This window comes from Podarcis pityusensis (assembly GCF_964106645.2).
Source record: "Podarcis pityusensis genome assembly, chromosome: 7".
NCBI lineage: Eukaryota > Metazoa > Chordata > Lepidosauria > Squamata > Lacertidae > Podarcis > Podarcis pityusensis.
In genome coordinates, this window is record NC_138031.1 from 71772966 (window position 1) to 71796148 (window position 23183).

The 23183-nt window shown below is 42.6% G+C and overlaps 1 long non-coding RNA gene across 8 annotated transcripts in view; it reads right to left on the reverse strand.

Moving 5' to 3' along the window:
• Nucleotides 1-23183, reverse strand: part of LOC308482073 — a 207104-nt gene that overhangs the window by 30244 nt on the left and 153677 nt on the right. For 2 of the 8 annotated variants that reach the window (XR_013988950.1, XR_013988951.1), the window contains exons 1-4: nt 11556-11589; nt 10540-10640; nt 9059-9165; nt 1421-1539 (exon numbers count right to left, since the gene is read on the reverse strand). This is a non-coding gene — a long non-coding RNA (uncharacterized lncRNA). Of the gene's footprint in view, nt 1-1404; nt 1540-9027; nt 9166-10539; nt 10641-11232; nt 11287-11555; nt 11634-23183 lie in introns of those variants that run through there. The other 6 variants (XR_013988949.1, XR_013988953.1, XR_013988947.1 and 3 more) reach the window with 6 other exon arrangements.

The following is a 23183-nucleotide window of genomic DNA, read 5'->3' on the forward strand; positions in this document are numbered from 1 at the left end:
CAACCAGTCCAATTGTAAAAGCAATACTCTAGAAAGAAGCATGGAATGTTCAATTGCTCTGTTCTTCCTTGATATGCTGAAGACATACTACTATATGTGTGTGTGCATAGTTCCAAGAAATTATTTTCTCAAAAATATGAGGGGAAAGTGGTTCTCTCTCCAAGTCCTATCCATGGTACGCTCAGAGAGTATATCGTCATTGTAGCAGAGATAGGAAGCTTGTTTAGTATCTAGCTCTGCAATGGAAATCTACTGTGATTGAGGAGGAGGAACATTTAATTGAGAAGAGCATTGCAATGCCTGTTCTTACCCACTGATATACAGTGGTACCTTGGGTTACGTATGCTTCAGGTTACATATGCTTCAGGTTACAGACTCCTCTAACCCAGAAATAGTACCTCGGGTTAAGAACTTTGCTTCAGGATGAGAACAGAAATCGTGCTCCGGCGGCGCGGCAGCAGCGGGAGGCCCCATTAGCTAAAGTGGTGCTTCAGGTTAAGAACAGTTTCAGGTTAAGAACGGACCTCCGGAACGAATTAAGTACTTAACCCAAGGTACCACTGTACTGCTTAAGGGGAGTGGGAATCTCATAAGATTTAAATTCCTTCCTGCTACATGCATACACAGAGTGCTGAAATAAGAATAGCGAAAGCACAGCTAAGAAGATCAAATCATATATATGACTGACACCCTTCTTTGGAGATTAAGCCAATGTCCAGACTTGAACATACAAAAACTTTACTTGCAGAAACTTACAGATGAATTAAAACATAATGTTTACAGTCACGTGTTTCTCAAAGCATGGGCTTACAGTCTCTTCTTCTAACTTGCAAACAACTGTATTGTCCTCCTCTGAGAGCTCAGCACTCAGCCTACTGTATCTCATCCCGTGCAACTCTTATGAGAGATTTCCACTTTTACCTTCTCCTGTAGCTTTAATCTCTTTCTTTAAGCAGAAAAAATGCACTCCAACACTCTATTCAACTTAGCAGTGTTCACAGTGGATTTCAAAGCACAGCCATCCTGCATCACATAGAATGGAATCTCTCCTTCATGAGGTACCTCCCATGTGACCAACATTAGTCAATCACATGAGGATGACTAGAGAACTCTCTAGAATTCACTTACCAACCAGTCAAATTTAAACACATAGTAATGCATACAAGCATTTACAATTTCAGTGAATTAAATTACTATACTTAACACACCGTAGGTCCTTGTAGCAACACTCTGAGCTGTTTTATGACCTTTTCATTACATCAGCGTGGAATTCAAGAAGCCCCAAATGCAGAGATTTATAAGTTTGTAATATATGAAAATGAAACAATTATTAGCATTGCTGCTCATAATCAAATACCTATTTAATTAAATATATATATATACAAAAGTATCCTGGTGCCAAACCTGACAACTTTCTTACCTCTCTGTCAGATGGTCTGCTCTGTCAGATGGTTGGAGGAGCTTGCCCAGGCATTCTTCCACCAGCAACAGATTGTCCAAAGCACAAATTATTGCCCTGTAACATTGAATGAGGAACAGCTGCAAAAAGAGGAATGGTAAAAAAGTTAAAAAAAAAATCAATTTATTGGAAGAGAAGACACACACATGTAGAGTGAATGATCTCATGAGATTTTGCCCTGAGGCAAGTTGGATGGCATTATTGATAACAGGTTCTTGCCAAGAGACAAACTATATTTTGCCACTGCGGAGGCAACTAGGGATGTTCTGTTCAGAAAATCTTGATGTCAAGCTTATTCACATGGATTTTTTCTCTAATTTCTCTCTCACTCCTTGATCCTGAAAAGGTAGTTATTTTTCTTCAGCCAGTTCTACTAAAAATATGAACAACTCTTGCATATTATCGGCATTTGTGTACACATTCTTATACAGTGGTACCTTGGTTTAAGAACAGCTTAGTTTATGAACAACTTAAATTAAGAATGCTGCAAACCCAGAAGTAGGTGTTTTGGTTTGTGAACTTTGTCTTGGAATAAGAACATCTTTCGCTTCCTGTTGAGTGTGGTCCATTTGTAAATTGAGTCCCCACTGCTACGGGAAAGCACGCCTTGGTTTAAGAACGCTTTGGTTTAAGAACAGACTTCCAGAACAGGTTAAGTTCATAAACCAAGGTACCACTGTATGTATATTACAGGACTATTTTATATACAGATTTCCTAAAGTAACCAGCAGTTAAACAGATAGTGCAGCAATGCATGTCACTTCCTTATTGAGAATGCCTGCCGGAAGGAGAAAACGAGGTGCAAAGAGCCAGAAGATCATTATTGGGACTCACAATTCCTCTAAAACAAAGAATCAGCAGAGAGCCAACGCCATCTTCCCTGGCTCAGAAACAGAGCGGGTTGAGGAAGCCAAGAAAACGGAGCAAATAGAACAAACAGTGAGTAACAACGTTGGGGGAATCTCCCCCTCCCCCTTAAGGAGGATGACAATCACCCGACCCCCCCTTCTCCCAGAAAAAGCTAATCCGTCCAAAAGGGCAAGAGTAGGAGCAGGAGGGATTCCTCCTACTCCTAACGCTGACCCACCCATGCCTCTAGAACAAGATATCAGAGGAGCCTGCTTTCAACCGATTCCGGATACGCACCCCTACCAAGAGATTTGCATGTTGTCTGCAGAAACTATGGTTCTGGTTCTCCAAAGACTGAATGAAATCCTCACCAAAATAGTTAACATTGAGAAACAATTGGATACTAGCTCCTCCCCTTTAAATGCCCAAGGGCTTAAAAGGATGATAAGAAATGACTTTGTTAACAACTCACCAACTCAATCTATGGGTGAAGTGAGGTCCTGTCAAGTCTTGCAAACGAACCAGATAATGCTTGAGATTCACCGATACACTCATAGGTGGATGAACCGCAGACAAATTACTATGTCCTTGTCTCAGCTCCTGAATTACCATTACCGAAATGTAGATCTAGCAAATTTCCACTTCCTGCCTACCGTGAGAAACACAACGCGCCTATTTATGACCTTTAGGTCATCAGCCCTCCCATCTCAAATCATGAAGATAAAGGATACTCTATGGTGGTTCCATTCTCTCCGCCCAGTGAGGGCATTTAAGGACAAAACAAGGAGGCAATTGGTCCCTTGCATAGAGTCAAAGCTAATGTGGATAAGGGAAACCAAGCTCAACACTAGAAACACTAATTGCCCGAAGGAAAAAAAAGAGAACTCTGTAAGCCTAGAATTACAAGACCTGAAGAAGAGGCTAATGAGTATAAAGACTGAGATTTCTACCCAAAATATAAGGACAGTAGAGCCTAGAGCACAATATTTAAAGACGTCCAACAGCTCTTTATCCCGTAGAAAGACATCAGTGCAACTCCCTGTTCCCTTTTCAAACGACACCAAATTAGATGAGGAATTTGGCACCTCCGACATTTCTATGGCAACAACACCTAAAGAACTCTATGTTGCTGACAGTCTGGAGATATCCAGCACCAAATCTACATCTGGACCTTTGCCTAATGTTCCAAAAACTTATCAGAATGATCAATCTTCTCTACTGTACTCCTGGTGAGACAGGATGGACAGATCTTCCGAAGCTGGCTCTTTGTTGGCCAGTGATCCACATTTTATAGCGCACACCTCATTAATACTCCCACAGCCACAGATAGAACCAACCATCCTCCAATCAACCCAGGAGGGAGAGGGGGATCAACAGTTAACAAAACACCATGGGACTGTCCTCCCCGCTTGGGGTGCGGTTGGTTGGGTTTTATCTTCTAGGGATACTTACCCTATCAAACCTCCACCTCTTCCCCATACCATTTTGACCCAGGAGTCCTGGCCCATGGATGACTTGTTATTAAGGGGATGTTATCCCTCTATTGGGGAGGCTAGTATGGGGTCTGGGATTTCCACTATTGAAGGGCTAGGGAGGAATGGCGGTGGGGCTAGATATCTCTATCGGTGAAGGGTTTCGAGATGCAGTGATCCTCGAGCCCCTTCCAATCTACGCCCCATCCCAAGGGATGAGGGTAGGGAGAGCAAGGATTACCCACCTCCATCATTGGTGCTGTGCAATGCCAGGTCCATAGGCAACAAAACCGTCACCATGTGTGACTTTTTTGTCTCGCAGGGGATTGACCTGGCTTGCGTGACGGAGACCTGGGTACGGGAAGGCGAAGTAGTCTCCCTACATGAGATAACACCCCCAGGTTTCTCTGTCCTCCATCAATCGCGGACTGTGGGTCGGGGGGGAGAAGTAGCATTGTTAATCCGGGAGGCTCGCTCTTTCAGAGCTCTGCCATCACCGGCGATCTCAGGCATTGAATGTGTTGGTCTCGTGTGGGGCACCAAGGAGAGCTTGGCTGTCTGGCTGGTGTACCGACCACCCAGCACACCGGCAGCCACCCTGTGAGACCTGCTGGAGGTGGTGGTGCGCTGGGCCTTGGAGTTCCCAAACCTACTTCAACGTCCATGCCGATGCCGCTCCCCCCTCACAGGCTCTGGACCTAGTGACTTCCATGGCAACACTAGGGCTCTCCCAGTTTGTTTTGGGCCCCACTCATCAAGCAGGCCACACGCTGGATCTGATCTTTGGGGCTGGCATAGATGTGATCATGCTCCCCTCTGTGGAAGTGCCATGGTCTGATCACTATGCTCTAAAAGCCAAGATTGACTTCCTGCTCCTCCCCTGCTCGAGTGGTGAACCTATTTGGGCTCATCCGCGAAAACAGATGGATCCTGATAGATTCCGACAAGCCTTGTGGGACCCTGCTCCTCCTGACTCATTAGATGACCTTGTTGAGGACTGGAATAACCGGCTCTTGGCAGCCATTGATGAGATCGTGCCTAAGCGCCCTCTGCCACCCCGTTGAAACCGGGCCCCTTGGTTTACTGAGGAGCTCCGGAAAATGAAGCGGGATCTCAGACGGCTAGAGTGAGTATGGCGACAGACTCATGACGGAGCCTCAAGAACATATTATAGGACGCTTATGAAAGCCTATGAGATGGCTATGAAAGCTGCTAAGAAATCTTACTTTGCAACTTCCATTGCATCCGCTAGCTCTCGCGCGGCACAACTTTTTAGAGTAATTAGGTGAATAACGTCCTTAGGAGGGCAACCAAATTTAAGCACAAATTCGACCCACAGCTGTGAGGCATTCGCGAGCTTTTTTGCGGAGAAAGTCCTGTTGCTCCACCGTGACCTCCCTGCCAATTTAGATACAGTGACTGAACTGGAGGCCCCTTGACTGACTTCAGGTCCAGTGTTGGACCATTTTGATCGGATACTCCCTGCTGATGTGGATAGATTCCTCCAAGTTGGTAGGCCCACCACCTGCCTCCTTGATCCGTGCCCATCTTGGCTGATTAGGGAGAGTCCAGATGTTGCACAGACCCCCCTGGTTGAAATTATCAATTTGTCCCTTGACACGGGGACATTCCCAGGGGAACTGAAGGAAGCAATAGTGTGTCCACTCTTAAAGAAAACTTCATTAGATCCCTTAGACCTATCCAGTTACCGCCCAGTTTCAAATCTTCCATATCTGGGTAAGGTAATTGAGAGAGCGGTTGCTGAACAGCTTGGTAGGTTTCTGGAGGAAACATCGGCTTTAGATCCGTTTCCGTCCTGGTTTTGGGACCGAGATGGCTCTGGTTGCCCTAACAGATGATCTCTGTAGACAACTGGATCGAGGCAGGTCAGGACTGCTGATCCTTTTAGATTTGTCAGCAGTCTTTGACATGGTCAATCATGATCTTCTGGACCATCGCCTCGCATACGTGGGGATACAGGGCATAGCCCGTAACTGGCTGTGCTCTTTTATCTCTGGTCGGGGACAGAGGGTGGCACTAGGGAGGGAAATGTTGTCGCACCATTCCTTGGTGTGTGGAGTGCCGCAGGGCGCAATTCTCTCCCCGATGCTTTTTAACATCTTTATGCGCCCCCTTGCCCAGATTATCCAGAGCTTTGGGCTGGGCTGTCACCAATATGCTGATGACACTCAGCTCTATCTGCTGATGGATGGCCACAACGACTCGGCCCCGAACACACTGACCAAATGCTTGGAAGCTGTGGCTGGATGGTTTTGTGGGAGCCGATTGAAACTAAATCCTTCGAAGACAGAGGTCCTATGGCTGGGTCGGGATGGCATGGGGATGAGGGATCAACTCCCTTCTCTTGAGGGGGCCCAATTAGTGCCATTGCCTTCTGTTAAGAGTTTGGGTGTAATCCTTGACGCCTCCCTTTCCATGGAGGCGCAAGTTACAGCAACAGCCAAGGCGACATTTTTCCACCTTTGCCGCATCAAGCAGTTGGTCCCTTACCTTTCTCGCCCTGACCTGGCCACAGTGATCCATGCGTCGGTCATCTCCAGGCTTGACTACTGTAATTCACTCTACGCAGGGCTGCCCTTGAAGCTGACCCAGAAACTCCAGAGGGTGCAGAATGCTGCAGCGAGGCTCCTCACGGGGTGTCTGCCATGGTAGCATATTCACCCAGTGCTTTTCAAACTGCACTGGCTCCCGGTAGAGTACAAGGTCAGATTTAAGGTGCTGCTTTTGACCTTTAAAGCCCTTCACGGCCTTGGACCCTCATACCTTAGGGACCGCCTCTCCCGGTATGCCCCATGGAGAGCCTCAAGGTCCATAAATAGCAACACCCTAGTGGTCCCGGGCCCTAAGGAAGTTAGATTGGCTTCAACCAGAGCCAAGCCCTTTTCAACTCTGGCTCTGGCCTGGTGGAACGCTCTGCCTCATGTGACCAGGGCCCCGCAGGATCTGATTTCTTTCCGCAGGGCCTGTAAGACAGAGTTGTTCCGCCTGGCCTTTGGCTTGAAGCCAATTTGATTCCCTCCTTCTCTTTCTTTTTTTCCTTCTCCTCCTGCGATGAGGCTACATTTTAATATTTTAATATTTCAATATTTTAATGTTGTATTTTAATTTTGTTTTTAAGTTGTAATCATTCAACTTGTTTTTATTATTGCTTGTAAGCCGCTCTGAGCCCGGCCTTGGCTGGGGAGGGTGGGGTATAAAAATATTATTATTATTATTATTATTATTATTATTATTATTATTATTATTATAAAACTCTGAAGAAAATAAGAGAGGTGAAATCACACAGGTGTTCTGGGAGGGAATTTCTTATTTGATATTTATTCCAAGTTATCATAAAATTCCCAACATATGAGGATAGTAGATTTGCAGACTCATGAAACTAAGCTGGCAGAAGACGACTGTGTAGATGTATTCATTTGTAGCTTTGGAAAACAACCTATTTAGTCCAACCATTAGTGTCAGAATAGAATCATGCTGCATTTGTGCTTGTCCACTCTTGTGAAGTGAAAAAGCAAAATACATCCCACTGCCACTCTTGACTAAAGAGCCTTTACAAAAAGAAAAAAAGAAATACAGAAAACTGTTGCCCAAAGTTGCACGTTCTGTCTAAAGAATTGTGACGTTAACATATATGAGAGAGTGCTGGAGGGGAAATAGTTAAATAGGTTGCACAGACAGGACCCAGGGGGGTGGAGTCAGTGGGTTTATAAAACCAGTTCTGGGAGGAGTTCTGGGAGGAGTTGGTTGGGAGGTATTGGTGGGCAGTTGGTTTGTTTTCATGGGTTGGCTGGTTGGGAAAGGCAGTTGGTAATAGAGAGACAGTTAGGGCCGTGGGTTCTTGAGTGTGGCGAGGTAGAAGAGACAGAGAGAGGAAAATAAGACTAAGAAAGTAAAGAGCAACAACGTTTGGAATGCTGTAAAAGTTTTGTTTGTGTCTGAAATAAAATACACTCTTCTTTATTAATTGAAAAGCTGACTGAGACTGAAGTGATTTTACCAGGGAGGACCTGGTTGGTGGCAGTGGATTAGTGGTGTACGGGTCAATAGTCCGTGAGACAACCAGGGGCTCCATACGAACACCACAAGAATGTCAGAGTATTCTGACCAAAAAAAAAAGCAACCCCAGAAAAGGGAGCAGAAGTTGCCATTGTTTGCTTATTTGTCCCATGCCCAGAATGGAAATCAATCCAATAAATATGATTGGTATTCACTGTTGTTGCTTTCAGTCCACAGATTATACATACAGCAATTCACTACAGTCATCTCTAATTGTATTATGTTTCCTTTGCAATTACATGAACAGGGTGGAATAAGGCAAGGACAGTGTCAATTACAGAATTATTTACCTAAGTTTTGCCACAAAGGACAAGGAAATGAAAAACATGTTTTTTGAAGGAAGACAAACTGCAGTGGGATGGAAACTGCACTGCATATGATGACTGCAAAGCAGTATGGGAAATGGTGGCTTTTGATATCCCTGGTTCTATCATGCTTTATGGAAAGCCTGGCCTAGTGTTGTATTGTGAGTAGCCAGAGAGGAAATTCTAAGATGGCGTCAGCCTGACATCATAACTGCCTAAAGATTCAGCTGCTTTTATGGTAGCCATCTGAGAGGCTGCACTCATTGCATTAAAAATGGCGCTTCCTTCTTTCAACTGGGAGTTTAGAGTAGGAGCTCATCCAGACTTCCACATGTCCTACCTCTCTTCTCCAGGAAAACCCAATCTTTACTGTAGAATTGGAGCGAATGTCAATTGGCTTTTCTGCAGGCGGACATTTGCTCCGATTCAGTGCTAAAGAGTTTTTTTTCTTGGGGAAAGTAGTAGGACAAAGAGAAGACTGCTTTTTAGGCAAAGGTCAAGAAGAAATGTAGATGAGCCCTTGGTTACATTGTCTGGCTATATAGGAATTGGCAGGGAAAAAAAGAGTTATATGATTCCTAGCGGTGTCTGTCAAGAGGATTTCTGAAGGAGAATCTCTGTATTATGTACTGCTTCAATGCTTTTAACCTAGTAGTGTCAAACTAATAAATAAAGTTCTTGTTTCTCTTACTGGGCTTAACCTCTGCCAAGGAAGTCATGGAGTATCTCCAGAGAAAGAGCAGCATTCACTCATGTGAGCTCCCCTCTGTAATCTGACTTGGCACAGGTCTACCACCTCAGTGAGAACTAAGGCTTTGAAAACCTGCACAGTTTTCTCTCATTCCACCCAATGCGTTGAACTTGCCTGCCAACTTCATCAGGCGGCTTCCACTGACCTTCGGCAGGGGATGTTTCCTCAAAGCCTTTTCCTCTTCTCTGAATTCTTGAAAGAGGAAACCTTGTCAGAGAGGTAGAGCAGGGGTTTCGCTCCAAACCGTTGAAGCTGTTGGAAAAGAAATCAAGCATTTCATCGCATAACAGGGATGGAGAACCGTTTTTCCATCCCTCTAGTCTAGTCCAATGACTGCATTCAGTGGTGGACAACCTTCTGGGATAGGGCAACAAAGGTCACATTTACCTTTGTACAGGGGGTTACAGTCTGGATGTACAAATGGATTTCCAAGATGGTTACTTGCTAAAATAACCAGTATAAGGTTTGAAAAATAATATTTAGAAGTAAAGGTTTGTATCCAGTATAGTGCTAAGTAAGTGCTCTGTCAATGAAAGGATTCCCATCTGGGCAGCAGGATTCTCTTTCCCCTTTTGCATCTGGTACGTGCCCCATGCCCTCCCCATGCTCCAGAGTGTTGGAGGAAAACGTAGAACAGATTTAGGGGGTTCACAGGGAGAGGAGATGGAGTTAACTCCTGTTGAACAAGAAGAAATCCTTGCGCTGATGGGATGCTTAATGAATGCTGCACAGGATACAAATCACTGTGAGACTGGTGACTTCTTAAAAAAGGGCCTTTTCATTGGCCGTGCTGTGCTCACAAAATGGCTTCCCCAGAGAAGCTCACCTAGCACTCACAATATAATTTTTAGGGGCCTGAGTTAAACCTCCGTTCCTCAAGTTTTTAATCAGAATCCGTCCGTCACTTTAGGGGTTTTTGTTTACACCAGTTTCCTCTTTGCTGGGTTTCATGATGATTTTAAAGTGGTTTCAGATGATGTGTTTTATGTTTTATGTGTGGGGTTTTTTTTTGGGGGGGGGTTGTTGTCTTTGTTTATTTTATCTTTCTTCAAACTTCCCCCACCCCCTTTCCCCTTTGTATTTGACTCATAGCTGTCAACATTTCCCCCTTTTAAAGGGAAATTCCCTTATTCTGAATAGGATTCCTTACAAGAAAAGGCAAAAGTTGACAGCTATGATTTCACTGTCCAGAGGACATGATTGGATGACTTGGATTATGTATGTAATGAATGATATTAACAAGGGAAGAGAGAGCTGAATAAAATAATAGTTTGCCACATCCTGGAATTTAGAGAGACACTCGCAAAACATTACATTAATGATTTTAAGAGAAGGCTCCTGAAGCATACCAAGACTCGCCGGATGATAGGGCGGACTTTCTTTTCTGCTGGTCAAGACCTCACATTACTCCCCTGCACCATCAAACTTCCCCATCCCTGCTAAGCCACTCTAACTCTAATCCCACCTCTGCACCAAATACTTTGATGTCATAATAATATTCATCTAAGTTTCACCCAAGGTATTGTGGTGCTTCAAAAATCCAGCGTTGCCCAGTATATGAGAGAAAATCACATATGGGATCAAATGTTTGAAAATAATTGTGCCTCGCAGAAATCCTGCTGATACCTGCTAACTGTCTTTAGGACCAGTGCAGATTTGTTGATACTCATGGCGTGCAGAGTAATTTCAGAACGGGCTAGGAGGCAGATATCATCTGATCCTAGATTCTACAGGTGGGAAAAACAGATATGTGGCTCCGGTAAGAGATAAGCAAAGAGGGGAGTTATTCCTAAAGCAAGCGAGAGAAGAAAATAGATACTGTTGCAGGAAAAAAAACCCATAGTGACTTACTACATCTTGTTCAACAGAATCATATGTCCTTATACTGCCCTTCATTTGAATAGGTATTCCATCCATAGAAGGGGAGTCTCCAATTTGATTCTAATAATTTTTCCCAGATACCTTCTACCATTACTTCCAGGCAATGTGCTCAACCCCTGCATTACTGTTTATTTGTTTTTAGAAGGCCTTGCAGAATATGTTTAAGTAACACCAGGAAGCGGGGCCTTTAGGATCTAATACTGCTGCATTTATTAACTTTGTGGTAAAGAAGTTGGAAATTAAATTGCTCTTTGGGAGTTATAGCTAGTGTACTCTTAATACGTAAGCTACCTCACATGAATTTTTATTTGGAAAACCAGTACACCCACATAAAAATAATAGTAATAATAATAATACTAGCAGAATTATGCATTGGACATTATTCCTGTGTAGGCTTCTTCTTTGTGGAACAGGAATTCAATAATATGAAACACCCACCATTCCTATGCTGGATCATCCTCCTAGACCCCTCACTTGTAAAGCTTAGATCCTCACCATACTCATTCAGATCTTATTTGTTTCCTTATCTTTTCTTCTGGGTTATTTTTTCCAAATACAGAAAAAAGCTGCTATAGAGTGGAGAAAGGAAATGTGGTTGTATGAATCAGTCCCAAAGTCACATATAAAGTTGATTATTTGATGGGTATAGAGTTGTGACTGTATATCTATTAGCCTCAACTTGATGGCTTACAAACTGGCAAACCAAAACTTTTCACCAATAGTAAAAGTTAATATATCCCTCAAATAAAACTATTCATCACCTGTTATGGAGATCCATCTTGACAGGGCTGAGATGCAGTCTGACTGTTAACTGCTTTTGGATTTACCAAGACTTAAAGCATATCCTCTTTGTGACATCACACGTGACATCAGAATGGCATATTTGCATTCAACCTAGACTATCTCCATGCCAACAGCAATGGCCTGCAAACTTCTGCAATCAAGTAACCATCAGCCTGACTACCCAGTTGTTTCTATCTTGTCTATTGGATGTTCATTTTTTGATTTCATAATCAAAGCCTGAAGAAGAGCTGTGTATAATCTGAAAACCTGCTTCCACTGTTAAAGAAAACTAATTGTCAGGGACTGGGCAGAGGAGGAAAGGTGGAGACCACCTCCCCATCCTGATCCTTCCAGGGAGGAGGAAGAAGAAGATGACAGTATAGATTTACAACAGGGGGTTGAGGGAGGTAGCAGCTCAGAGGCAGATGAGGGGGAAAGTTGGGAAATCATGGGAGAGCCAGAACAACACCCGGCTGACACATTGTCATTAGAAAGCATTCCAGACCCTCCATCTCCCAGAACCGAGAGAGCCTTAAAAGTAGGAGAGCAAAGAGCTCAAAGACAGAGGGCACTTAGCAGCACCCATAAAGGAGGTGATGTTGATGATGAATGAGGAAGTGGGAGAGATGGGGGGGGGGGTTGGAAATTCACTTGGGACAATGCCATTATCCAAGAGGCTGGTTCTATAGCCTCTCTCTGTAAAGACTGAAATAAAAAAGGATGGTAAGAAACTTTTCCTTGTCTTTATACTTTCCTGGGCAACCAGCTGGGAGCCGCTGACAGCATCCTGACACTAATGATGTAATTTCTCTTCTTGTGGGTATTAATACTCAACCATCAGTTCACTTACACAAAAAGAATATAGCAATGCATTATTGCTTGTGTCCAGGATAATCCTTTGGTCCTACACTGCGATCTGAATATTTCTTCTTACTTCTTCTGGGTGCCTTTGTTTTAAGGGGATATTCTCTATAATATGAAAGCCCATGCAGATCATACAAATATTGCTGATGCAGTTTAATCTTACATACAATCACAAAATCAATGTGCATCTTCTCTGAACTCCCAATGGTAGAGTTCCTAGGATCACAGAGCTCATAGGTCAATATCCAAGAGAATCATTTCAGATGAGGTGATAAGTGGGAGAATGGAGATCGAACATGATTGACGTCTACCTCCTGTTCCCCTGAGCAGATTTAGAATTCCTTCCAGTTTGCGAGTTAAATTTATTTGTCTACATCACAGGAAGATTGTGCATCTTTCCTTCAGGTGAGATATGGAAGAACAATACTGGAGGAGATGGAAAAGCATGAGGAACAGGAGGAAGTCAAAACAGAGAGTTCTTACCCTTCGTACTCCCTTTGCAGCCTCATGAATCAGGCAATTCTAGATTGCCAAGAAAAAGTGTTGGGGGAACTTAAATGTTGTTCCAGAAAAGATGGAGCCCATTATAAGCAAGAAGGAGAAGCAAGCTAGCAATCTTCTCTAACACTGGGGTTTTCTTCAACAACAAAGCCATTTGATTGATACATAAAATCTGTTAAGTGAGTTCAATTATATTTAAGTAGTTTCCTGCTCTTGCCAAACACTCATCCTCATGTACACTTGCTAGACTTTGGAGGCACTTTTTTTACGATTATTCATCCTGATGTCCGCAAATGGAACTCTATTAATGCTCATTTCAAAGGCCACTGTAAATTCAGACACATATAAACACCACACACAATGCTGAGCTTGCAGAACCGCTTATACATCAGACTATTAAGAAATACTTTTTTTTTTAATTTGAAAAGTAAATCAAGGAACTTTTTAATAGGTTAGGAAGGAAGGCATAAGCATAAATAAGTATCATAGTTTGTCCATTCTTTTAATGGTTTCATTGCCGTCATAAACTAAAATGTTAATAATTTATATTGTGTGTCTTCCTTTTAAAATAAATAAATAAATAACTGCTTACTGAGGAGCTTAACAGTGTATACAGATTGTAATGCGACTGAGGAATTTACAACCTTGGTACTAGGCTGGTTAACATGAGCCAGTGAAAAATAGTGCCATAAAATTTCATTTACCATTTACCATTATGCTGGTCCGAAGCAGCCCAAGCCTCTTTATGTGAGCTCATAAATGGGGGGTTGCTTTTATTATGTGGCTCCATTAACTATGCCATACCCCCCCAAAGGCAGAAGTTATCACCTTTAAATGAATACCCTCGTCAGGTCAGGATTTATGTGCATGTATGAAGAAGAAATAAGATATACGTGTGTCTTTTGCACAGATAAACATGGACTTATCAGCATGCAGACTGTAGAAGGAATCCAGTTGTGTAAACCTCAGACAAAAACAGATGGCTTAATGCCTCAGGGTTTCTCCACAGTTACCCTTCCTCTGATTTAAATCTCCACACTGAAGCACTGTGGGGGGGTTGTTGTTGTTTTATTGTTTTTGTTTTATTGTTTTTGTTTTTTTTTTTGCTGGGGAGCTTTCCCTGCAAAATCCCACTCTTTAAACCTCAACCAGAGCAAGCATCAATCCATGGAAAACTCAAATGGACATTTGCTCCAATTCAGCTTTAATGAGTGGGTTTTTGCAGAGAAAGATTGGGGCAAAAGAAATAAATAAATCCCAAACTCTGACATGGACCTCTGCCTGGATAAAGTGGGGCAAAAGTAAGTGTGGATAAGCCCTCAGTCAAAAGGAAATTTTCCCAATTCCATCGAATATTCAGGGAATGGGAAAGGAATGCCCACATCCTTTCTGAAAGAGTGAATGTTGGTTAGAGGCACCATGGAACCTACTAGGAAGGAGATAATGGAGTCCAAGTTCCTTTTGCTATGCTCTGGGTTCCACTGGTAGGATTTCAGAATGCTGGTGATAATGGATTTTGTGCATGTGCCAACCAGCCAACCAACCAACCAAACGCCTTTCAGTATACACACACCCATTTTTTTGATCTTGTTGTTGTTGTTGTTTAGTCGTTTAGTAGTGTCCGACTCTTCGTGACCCCATGGACCAGAGCACACCAGGCACTTCTGTCTTCCACTGCCTCCCGCAGTTTGGTTAAACTCATGCTGGTAGCTTCGACAACACTATCCAACCATCTTGTCCTCTGTCGTCCCCTTCTCCTTGTGCCCTCAATCTTTCCCAACATCAGGGTCTTTTCCAGGGAGTCTTCTCTTCTCATGAGGTAGCCAAAGTATTGGAGCCTCAGCTTCAGGATCTGTCCTTCCAGTGAGCACTCAGGGCTGGTTTCCTTAAGAATGGATAGGTTTGATCTTCTTGCAGTCCATGGGACTCTCAAGAGTCTCCTCCAGCACCATAATTCAAAAGCATCAATTCTTCGGCGATCAGCCTTCTTTATAGTCCAGCTTTTACTTCCATACATCACTACTGGGAAAACCATAGCTTTTACTATACGGACCTTTGTTGGCAAGGTGATGTCTCTACTTTTTAAGATGCTGTCTAGGTTTGTCATTGCTTTTCTCCCAAGAAGCAGGCGTATTTTAATTTTGTGGCTGCTGTCACCATCTGCAGTGATCATGGAGCCCAAGAAAGTAAAGTCTCTCGCTGCCTCCATTTCTTCCCCTTCTATTTGCCAGGAGGTGATGGGACCAGTTGCCATGATCTTCATTTTTTTTTGATGTTGAGCTTCAGACCATATTTTGCGCTCTCCTCTTTCACCCTCATTAAAAGGCTCTTTAATTCCTCCCCACTTTCTGTCATCAAGGTTGTGTCATCTGCATATCTGAGGTTGTTGATATTTCTTCCGGCAATCTTAATTCCGGCTAGGGATTCACCCAACCCAGCCTTTCGCATGATGAATTCTGCATATAAGTTAAATAAGCAGGGAGACAATATGCAGCCTTGTCGTACTCCTTTCCCAATTTTGAACCAATCAGTTGTTCCATATCCAGTTTTTTGGTGTAAGTTCTTTTTTAAAAATTCTGCCTTTCTGAACCAGTGGTCCTGCACAAGTCTGCAATATTTTGAAAAAGGAACCACTTGGGAGCTTGCTGTGGCCTCCCCACCAACAGCTGCTGCCTGAGGTGGGAACATCACTCTGCCTAACAGTAGGGCGTGCAATGTTTCAGAAATTTTCAAGAAGCAAGCATGATGTTTGGGTTGACAACTGACCACCTTCATTATTGCTGGCCACTTTTGACAGTAAAACAATAGCCATAGTGGAACTAACTGCACTTCCTGTTCTTAGCAGGAGTCTTAAATATTTTAGATATGTTCACACAGTTTCTGTGTATTGGATTTTACCCCCTTTCCTCTCTCTAATAGCTTCCCTTATACGTTAATCCCATCTGCTTTTAGCTGGCCTTCGAAATCAGATAGCGATGGCAGAAGGTTAACCTTTACAACAGCATGTGTTTTGTAAACCATTTCTTTCCTGAGAAGCTTAACCTGAGGGGGCAGAGAAGGGGACGTTGAAGAAAGGTGATTTTTAAAAGGTGTACGCTTTCTGAAACCTGTAGAGCAATGCCATGACTTACTGCTTCCAAAGCTAGAGGCAAGATATTCAACATGAAAAGGGAAGGTGGTGTGAATTAACCCATACATATATGTAATGGCTGTCTCTGGATGGCAAACATATATCCATCAAACTGAGAAAGTCCACAAGCTAAAAAGTTAAACATGGCCACAAATAAAGTTGATTATTTGGTATCTGTTGTACTGAAGTGATCTTAAAAACCTGGCTCACACATACACACATATCACTTCTTTCCTTTAAACTTAAAGGAATGTGTGAGAAGACTCTTCTGAAAGAGCATACTCTTTCAGGTGGTGAAAATCCTGTATGAGTGGCCACATCTTTCTTTCTTTTTTAAATTATTGCTCAATTTCCACATAACAAATTATCATACCATATTCATTATTTTCACCCCTTTCACCCCCACCAAGGACTTCCCTCAGCTCCTCTCCCTGATTTCTCTTCACATATTTTCTCTGCATATTATAAACTTGTTCATATCCTTACATATCTATCCATCATGTTAGCAACCAATAAATTGGTATTCAAAACCTGCCAAGGAGTCCAGTTCATTTTGTTGTCTTTTTAGATAGTTTGTAAAAAGATCGCATTCCTCCTTGAAATCACAGTTGTCCTTGTCTCGCAGTTTGTAAGTCAATTTGGCCAGTTCTACATAATTCATCAATTTCTCTTGCCACTGTTCTTTTGTCAGGATTTCCTCATTCTTCCATCCTTGTGTTATCAAGTCTCTTGCCTGAGTGGCCACTTCTTAATGCAACTTGGAAGTTGTTGGCCATTGAACAGACCCTAACTCTTGTCACCTCCAGACATGCTTCCATTCTAGTTGGGTCAAATGGAAGGGCTTTGAAGAAGGTATGAGTTTTGTTTTCACTGTGAAGCATGAAAATTAGAGGTGGTGCTTAGGGAAATTTGGGAAGGAGTTGCCCTCTTCTATATTTCAGGTCACATATGATTCTTTCTCCCATGTGCTTAAATCACAGGTTATTACGAGGTATATGAAAGTGAGCAGAACAAATGTCCTTCAAATATAGTACATACATCGCTTTGGGGGCATTTAAACTTGGAGCCTTGTCATTTAACCATTTAAATAGCCTCTTGTGAGCTGGATGAGGCTGTTATTAGTAAAGCTTTGGATTTTAAATGATGGCATTTGTATAATTTTGCATTGGGATTTAGATTTCCTTTTTATTAAATTAATGTCCTGACAAACCTATAACACCACCATATGGCTGGTTCCTATTCAGAGAAGCATTCCAAGTCTGAGGCTACAGCTCTTGCCTAGATATATTGTTAGCAGATTGAGACTAAGTTTCATGGCTGTGGACTGCTGTCTCTCAGAGTTAATAACACCTCCTGGGAGGGAATTACAAAAAAAATTCTTATATATCTCTAGAATGCTATTTTCTACCTCATTAATCCAATGGAAGACAATAGTATGAAGCTTGCCAACTTTGTTCTGGATTATGACCATCATCATATATGTCATAAGTGAAGTCAGTGGCATGGAATGCCAGTGGCAACATAAGCCACCACCTTCACTGCCTAACACCAGTCATGTGGGGGTAAGGATTGCTGCTCTTTAGTTATGAACTTAGGCTGAACATTTATTTTCTTATATTTTTATCCTGCTTTTCTTCCCTCCTAAAACCCAAGGTGGCATACGCATGTTCCCAGGTCTCCCATCCAGCCAAAGACCAAACCCAGATCTGCAAAGATTCAGCAGATTCACATCCCTGCAGTGAGACATAGTCTGTCAGGCTTCAGGAAACTGGCTTCCTCCCCCTGTTGCTGCAGATAAGTAGAACAAAGGAAAAGGAGTCTTCTTACCATTTAGGAACTTTAATAATCACAGCGAGAGAACAAGGAACACATCTCCTAGAATGGCGGTGGTCCCAATTAAGGACTCCACCCTCTTACGTCTCTATTAATCTACGTCACTTTTACGTTTTGTAATCTGAGCTTGTACCCTCTGTGCTTTGTGTGTTATCTGTTCTGCCACTTTCCAACCTCTTCTTGACCATGGGAAGAGTGGAGGAATGCTTTCCGGAGACATTGAATCTGTTAACCCTCTCTCTTCCAGTGTTTCCTATCCTAGCTGTTCCCCATCCAGTATTTCCCAGCTTCTGCCTTCAGAACTATGTCCCTCTGCAAACCACTGTTCCAATTCTATACTGTTCTCCTGCTCCTGGGAAGATTCAGGATCCGGATAAGGAGGAGGGGGAGGTTCCCACCTTCCTCCTCAGTGCATCCCTCCTTAGCACAGTCTCTGACATAGTCCGTGCCATTATCAACATAATACAAACCAGAGTCTGTTGCCTGTCAAGGTTACACAAATGTAAGGATTACTCCCACATAGAAATTGTTGTACTCCTAGTGAGTACCTTGGTACCATGTACCCTTGTCCACCCATGCTAATTGTTATAGGCAGGCCCATACAGAGCTCACCTGTGGCCCTGGGCAGGAGTCTTGTTAGAATAAAGTTATAAACACTTGGCATGACAGAGTAAATTCAGCAGGCCCCTGGTGCCCCCTACCAGGGCCTAGGGCAAGTGTACTCAACTGCCCCCTCTTAAGTAACATATGTTACGATTTTAAACAAGAATCACAGTGTGCTACATGAACAGCTGAGCTTCCTTAGAGGAGGAATTAGCAAAGATACAATTAAGCAGTAAGAAATTGATACAACACTATTAACCAGTGTTTTATTTTATTTATTTTTCCCAATTTGAACAATAAAATGGTGATTTTCTTGAGTCAAAATGAGAGTAACCCTAAACATTTTTAAAGGGGGGGGGGGAGCACTGCTATTAACTCATTAGAAGGAACAGAGAGAGTGCCAGTATTACAAAAGTTTCATTGGTTACCATCTCTGTTTCCAGGCTCAATTCATAGTGTTTTAACCTTTAAATATGAAATGATTTGACAATCAGGTACCCAAAGGACTGTCATCTAGTAGCAAATGATGATGATGAGGCGTAGGAAGGACAGGTGGTACCTGGTGCAGAAAATTTCTTGTCATACCCCACCCCCCACACACATTGATTTATTTATTTTTTTGCCTGCAAAAATGGTTTTACCTTATTTTATATTTTCTTACTAAGGAATGTGGATTCTGAGCTTCTGATAACAAGTTGGCGACTATGGACAGATACTTAAATCTACAGGATAGATTGTGTTTTGGTTTGTGTTATTTTATTTATATTTATTGTTTATTTATTTAATAAAATTTATTTTTAAAAAACCTGCAAAGTGGTTTACCAAAACAAAAAACAAAAAACCCCACAACAGTAAAATCAAGAAAAATTAACAATCCTACTTTAAAACATACAAAAGCTAAAATATTAAGATTAAAATTACTTCAACTTCCTAAACTTCCTAGGTATGCTTGCCTAAAGAAGAATGCTTTTAACAGGTGCCGGAAAAGAGTCTAGCAAAGGCACGTGCTTTGTTGAAATTTCAGCCTTCACGACATAGGAAAACGGCCAAGTAAACAGCTATTTTCATGGAGAAGGGTCAAGATACTAACTGATATGCATGAAATTTCATATGTAGCTATATAATCCCTAGCGTAGTAAGATACGATCTTTGGAGCAGGCATTTTTTTTTAAAAAAAGTTTTTTATGAGCCGCCCTAGTACGGCAGTAATTGTTCCTTGATAATTTGTCACCCCCCTACATGATGGCATCTGGGGTGACCCGCCCCTCCACCCCACTTTCCTACGGCCCTGAGTGACAGCACTCACCTGACCTCTGATTGCTTGTGTCATTGAAATGACAAAACTGGAGGAGTGCAAGCATACCAGCCGAGCCAATCCGAAAACCCCATGAGTGTGCACCCTTACTGCCGCCTTGCCCATCCTCTCCCCACATTTTGGATGTCTTGTGGGTGCTAACGCTCCACCACGCTATCTGCTACTAACATCATGTGCCAGGTGAAAATGTCAGCCATTTAATCATTTTCAGACGCTCCCCATTTTCTGAAGAGGCTACAGAAGAGAAGGCCTTTTCAGTGGTAGCAGCTAAGCTCTGTACTGTACCCAACACATTTACTGTCTATGTTTTTCAGCATCAAGCCAGGTCCATCTTATTATCTCATGCTTTTTAATTGGTTTTTATACATTTTTGGAACCTTTTAACCAGTGCTTTTTTCTGGGGGTATGCAGGGGTACGCACACCCCTAAACATTTTGTGACTCTAACAGGCGTTTCTTTTAGTTTCTTATCTAGCATGGTGAATTGTCAATTCTGTTGCTACCCTCGATAGCAGCCTCATTTCCTGTCACGGTGTTTCCTGAGTCTCAGATGGAAGCGAGCATTTAATGTGTGAAGTAGGAATTGGAATCTAGCATGGTGATTGGTCAGTTTCGTTGTATTTACTGTATTTATTTTTCCCGATTTATAAAATTGTGACTTTCTTTTGTCAAAATGAGAGTACCCCTAAAAAAATTTCAGAAAAAAACACTGCTTTTAACTAATTTCATGTTGCTGATGTTTTCATTGGTTCTGCTTTGGGTTGCCATGTTTCAAGAAGTAAAAATCCTGACACAAAATTTGTTGAGCTTCTTTTGGGGAATTGCCCCCAAAAGTTGCTGAGCTTTTTTTGGGAAACGAACCTCAAAGTTGATTTGGGAATTCACCCCCAAAAAGGCAAAGTGCGATAGTCAGGACATTTTGTTAATTTTTCAAAATCCCCCCCCCCCCCCGTCGCTAATTTCACCATTTGAAACCCAGACATATCTGGGAAATTCCGAACATATGGCAACCCTAGTTCTGCTGGCTGCAATTTAATTGTTAGATGATTTTTACTGCTGCCATATTATCTATATCTGTCTATCTATCTATCATCTATCTATCTATCTATCGTCTATCATCATTGCATTTTATTTGTATTCTTCAAGATTATTATGAGCTGCATTGAGCCAAAGTAGTATGGGTTGTAAAGATCATATAATTTTAATTACAACACCAAACAAGCATTACAGATTGTCTTATCCTTTCCTTCTCATTGCGAATAGCATCTGAGGCATTTATAGAGACTTCCCTTTATGCCGTTCAACCACTTGCTCTAAGACACAAAGGCCTCTTGGTAACCATTGAGGTACATACTAAAGGGTGATGTTGGGAATGCAGATTAATATAGGGAATACTGGGGATTGGATTGAACCCCTTGGGTGTCAAGATCAGACCAGTTCTTTTCAGGAGAAATTCAAGTTCGCAGCTCTGAAATCTTGTCAGTTTACATCATGCTGACTGTATGCTCAAGAATATAGTAGATTTTTAGCAAAATTATTCACTTTAAAGTTTTTTCCCCTGGTCACAGTTTGCATCCAATAAAACTTTTCTCTTCCCCTCCATCAGGTATCCATTAAAAAACTGTGTGCTGTTACCACATCTGACTGTTCAACCCTCGGTTTAAAGGAGCCATTAGCAATTTCCAACATCCCTCGGCTTTTTCCTCCTCACTCCAAAAGGTGTCTTTTAGAGAAGGTTTGGAAATTGGTCACCTTTGTTGTTGTGGGTGTTTTTTTGACCCCTATGAACACTGAGATTTGTAAGAAATAACTTCAGCAGTTGAAGACTTACTCACAGTTATGGAAACTTCAGGGGGTTATGATAGTTGAATTTATGTTTGGGCAGAAGCAGGACTTAAAGGCCACAGAGAAGCTGAGGAAAAGAATTGCCTTTTGTACTGACAAAACTGCCATCTGCAGAAGTGGAGAGACATGAAAGAACTAGTAATACAGCAACACTCCTTAAGGCCTGCATTCACTTCTCAATCATATGTTCAAGTGCCATTGGTTAACTCTACCCATCTTCTTCATTCAACACTATTGCAAGGCCGGTCCTACTGTTAGACAGAGTGAAGTAGCCAGATCAGCTAGCTGGTATGAGTTGTCATGAAGGACATTTGTTGTTGTTGTTGTTTTTGTTGTTACTGTCAGAGGGTAGGTAGGAGAGGTGTTTATAGGATTGTCTGCCTCGGGTACTAAAGTAACTTGAGCAACCTTGAATCCTGTGCATTTTAGTTTGTGTGTGACATTTACTTTGCTGCCTCAGGGAGCAGATTGCCTAGTGTAGGTCCTGCATCTATTGGCACTAGAGAATTGTGCACGATGGGTGTCTCTCTGTGTGTAGATATTGAACTTATCTATGTGAAGTAAGTCAAGTCCGTGCATTATCCTTCCCCGGCCAATGGGAGGTGTAGACTCTCGAACTTAATCCATTCTGGGAGTCCGTTTGACTCCCGAAACCATTCAAAAACCAAGGTGCGGCTTCTGATTGGCTGCAGGAGCTTCCTGCACTCAAGCGGAAGCTGCATCAGAGATTCAGCTTCCCAAAAACTTTCAAAAACTGGAACACTAACTTCTGGGTTTTTGGTGTTCGGGAGCCAAAATGTACAAGTACCAAGGCATTCGAGAACCAAGGTACTGAATGATGCTTCAGTACCAGAATTGAGGAGATTTCACCCCTCCCATACCCAAGAATCTCCTGATCATCTCCTGATGGTCTCTGCTGACTCTCCAGAGAAGAGGAGGCGTGTCTGCCTATCTACTTATTCTGCCCAGCAACATATCTGTGTGTGTGAGAGAGAGAGAGTCAGTCAGTCAGTGTATCGGAGAGAGTGAGAGTGTTGGAGATCCTAGAGATAAGATTGCTGTTAGAGCAGCTGCAGACTCTCAGTGTAGCATTGATTTATGCTTAGAATATTCAGCTCTGTATATAGTTTTGTATCATAGTTGTAGTTATAGAATAAAAGGAAGATATTCTACAGAGCTGCTCTCCGAGTGGTTTATACTCTGCAAGACTCTGCAAAACTCTGCTGCGCAACGACTGTATTATTGAGACAGTGAATCCGGTGCTCTCAGCTCTAAGCTGTGAGTCCACAGCACTGTGACCTGTTCCTGTGAGAAAGGAGGTCTCTGGCGGTGCTACCCAGCTCGCCTAGCCCAGTCGGGGTTGAGGTACATGAGTCCAGTCGGCGCACTGGCTCTAGGGCGATGCTGACATCGGTTATGGGCCCAGTCGTTGTTCCAGTCGTCTGACCTGGCGTTGTTCCAGTCATCCCAGGCGTCCCAGGCGTCCCAGTCGCCAGAGGTTTCTGTTGCTGATTGC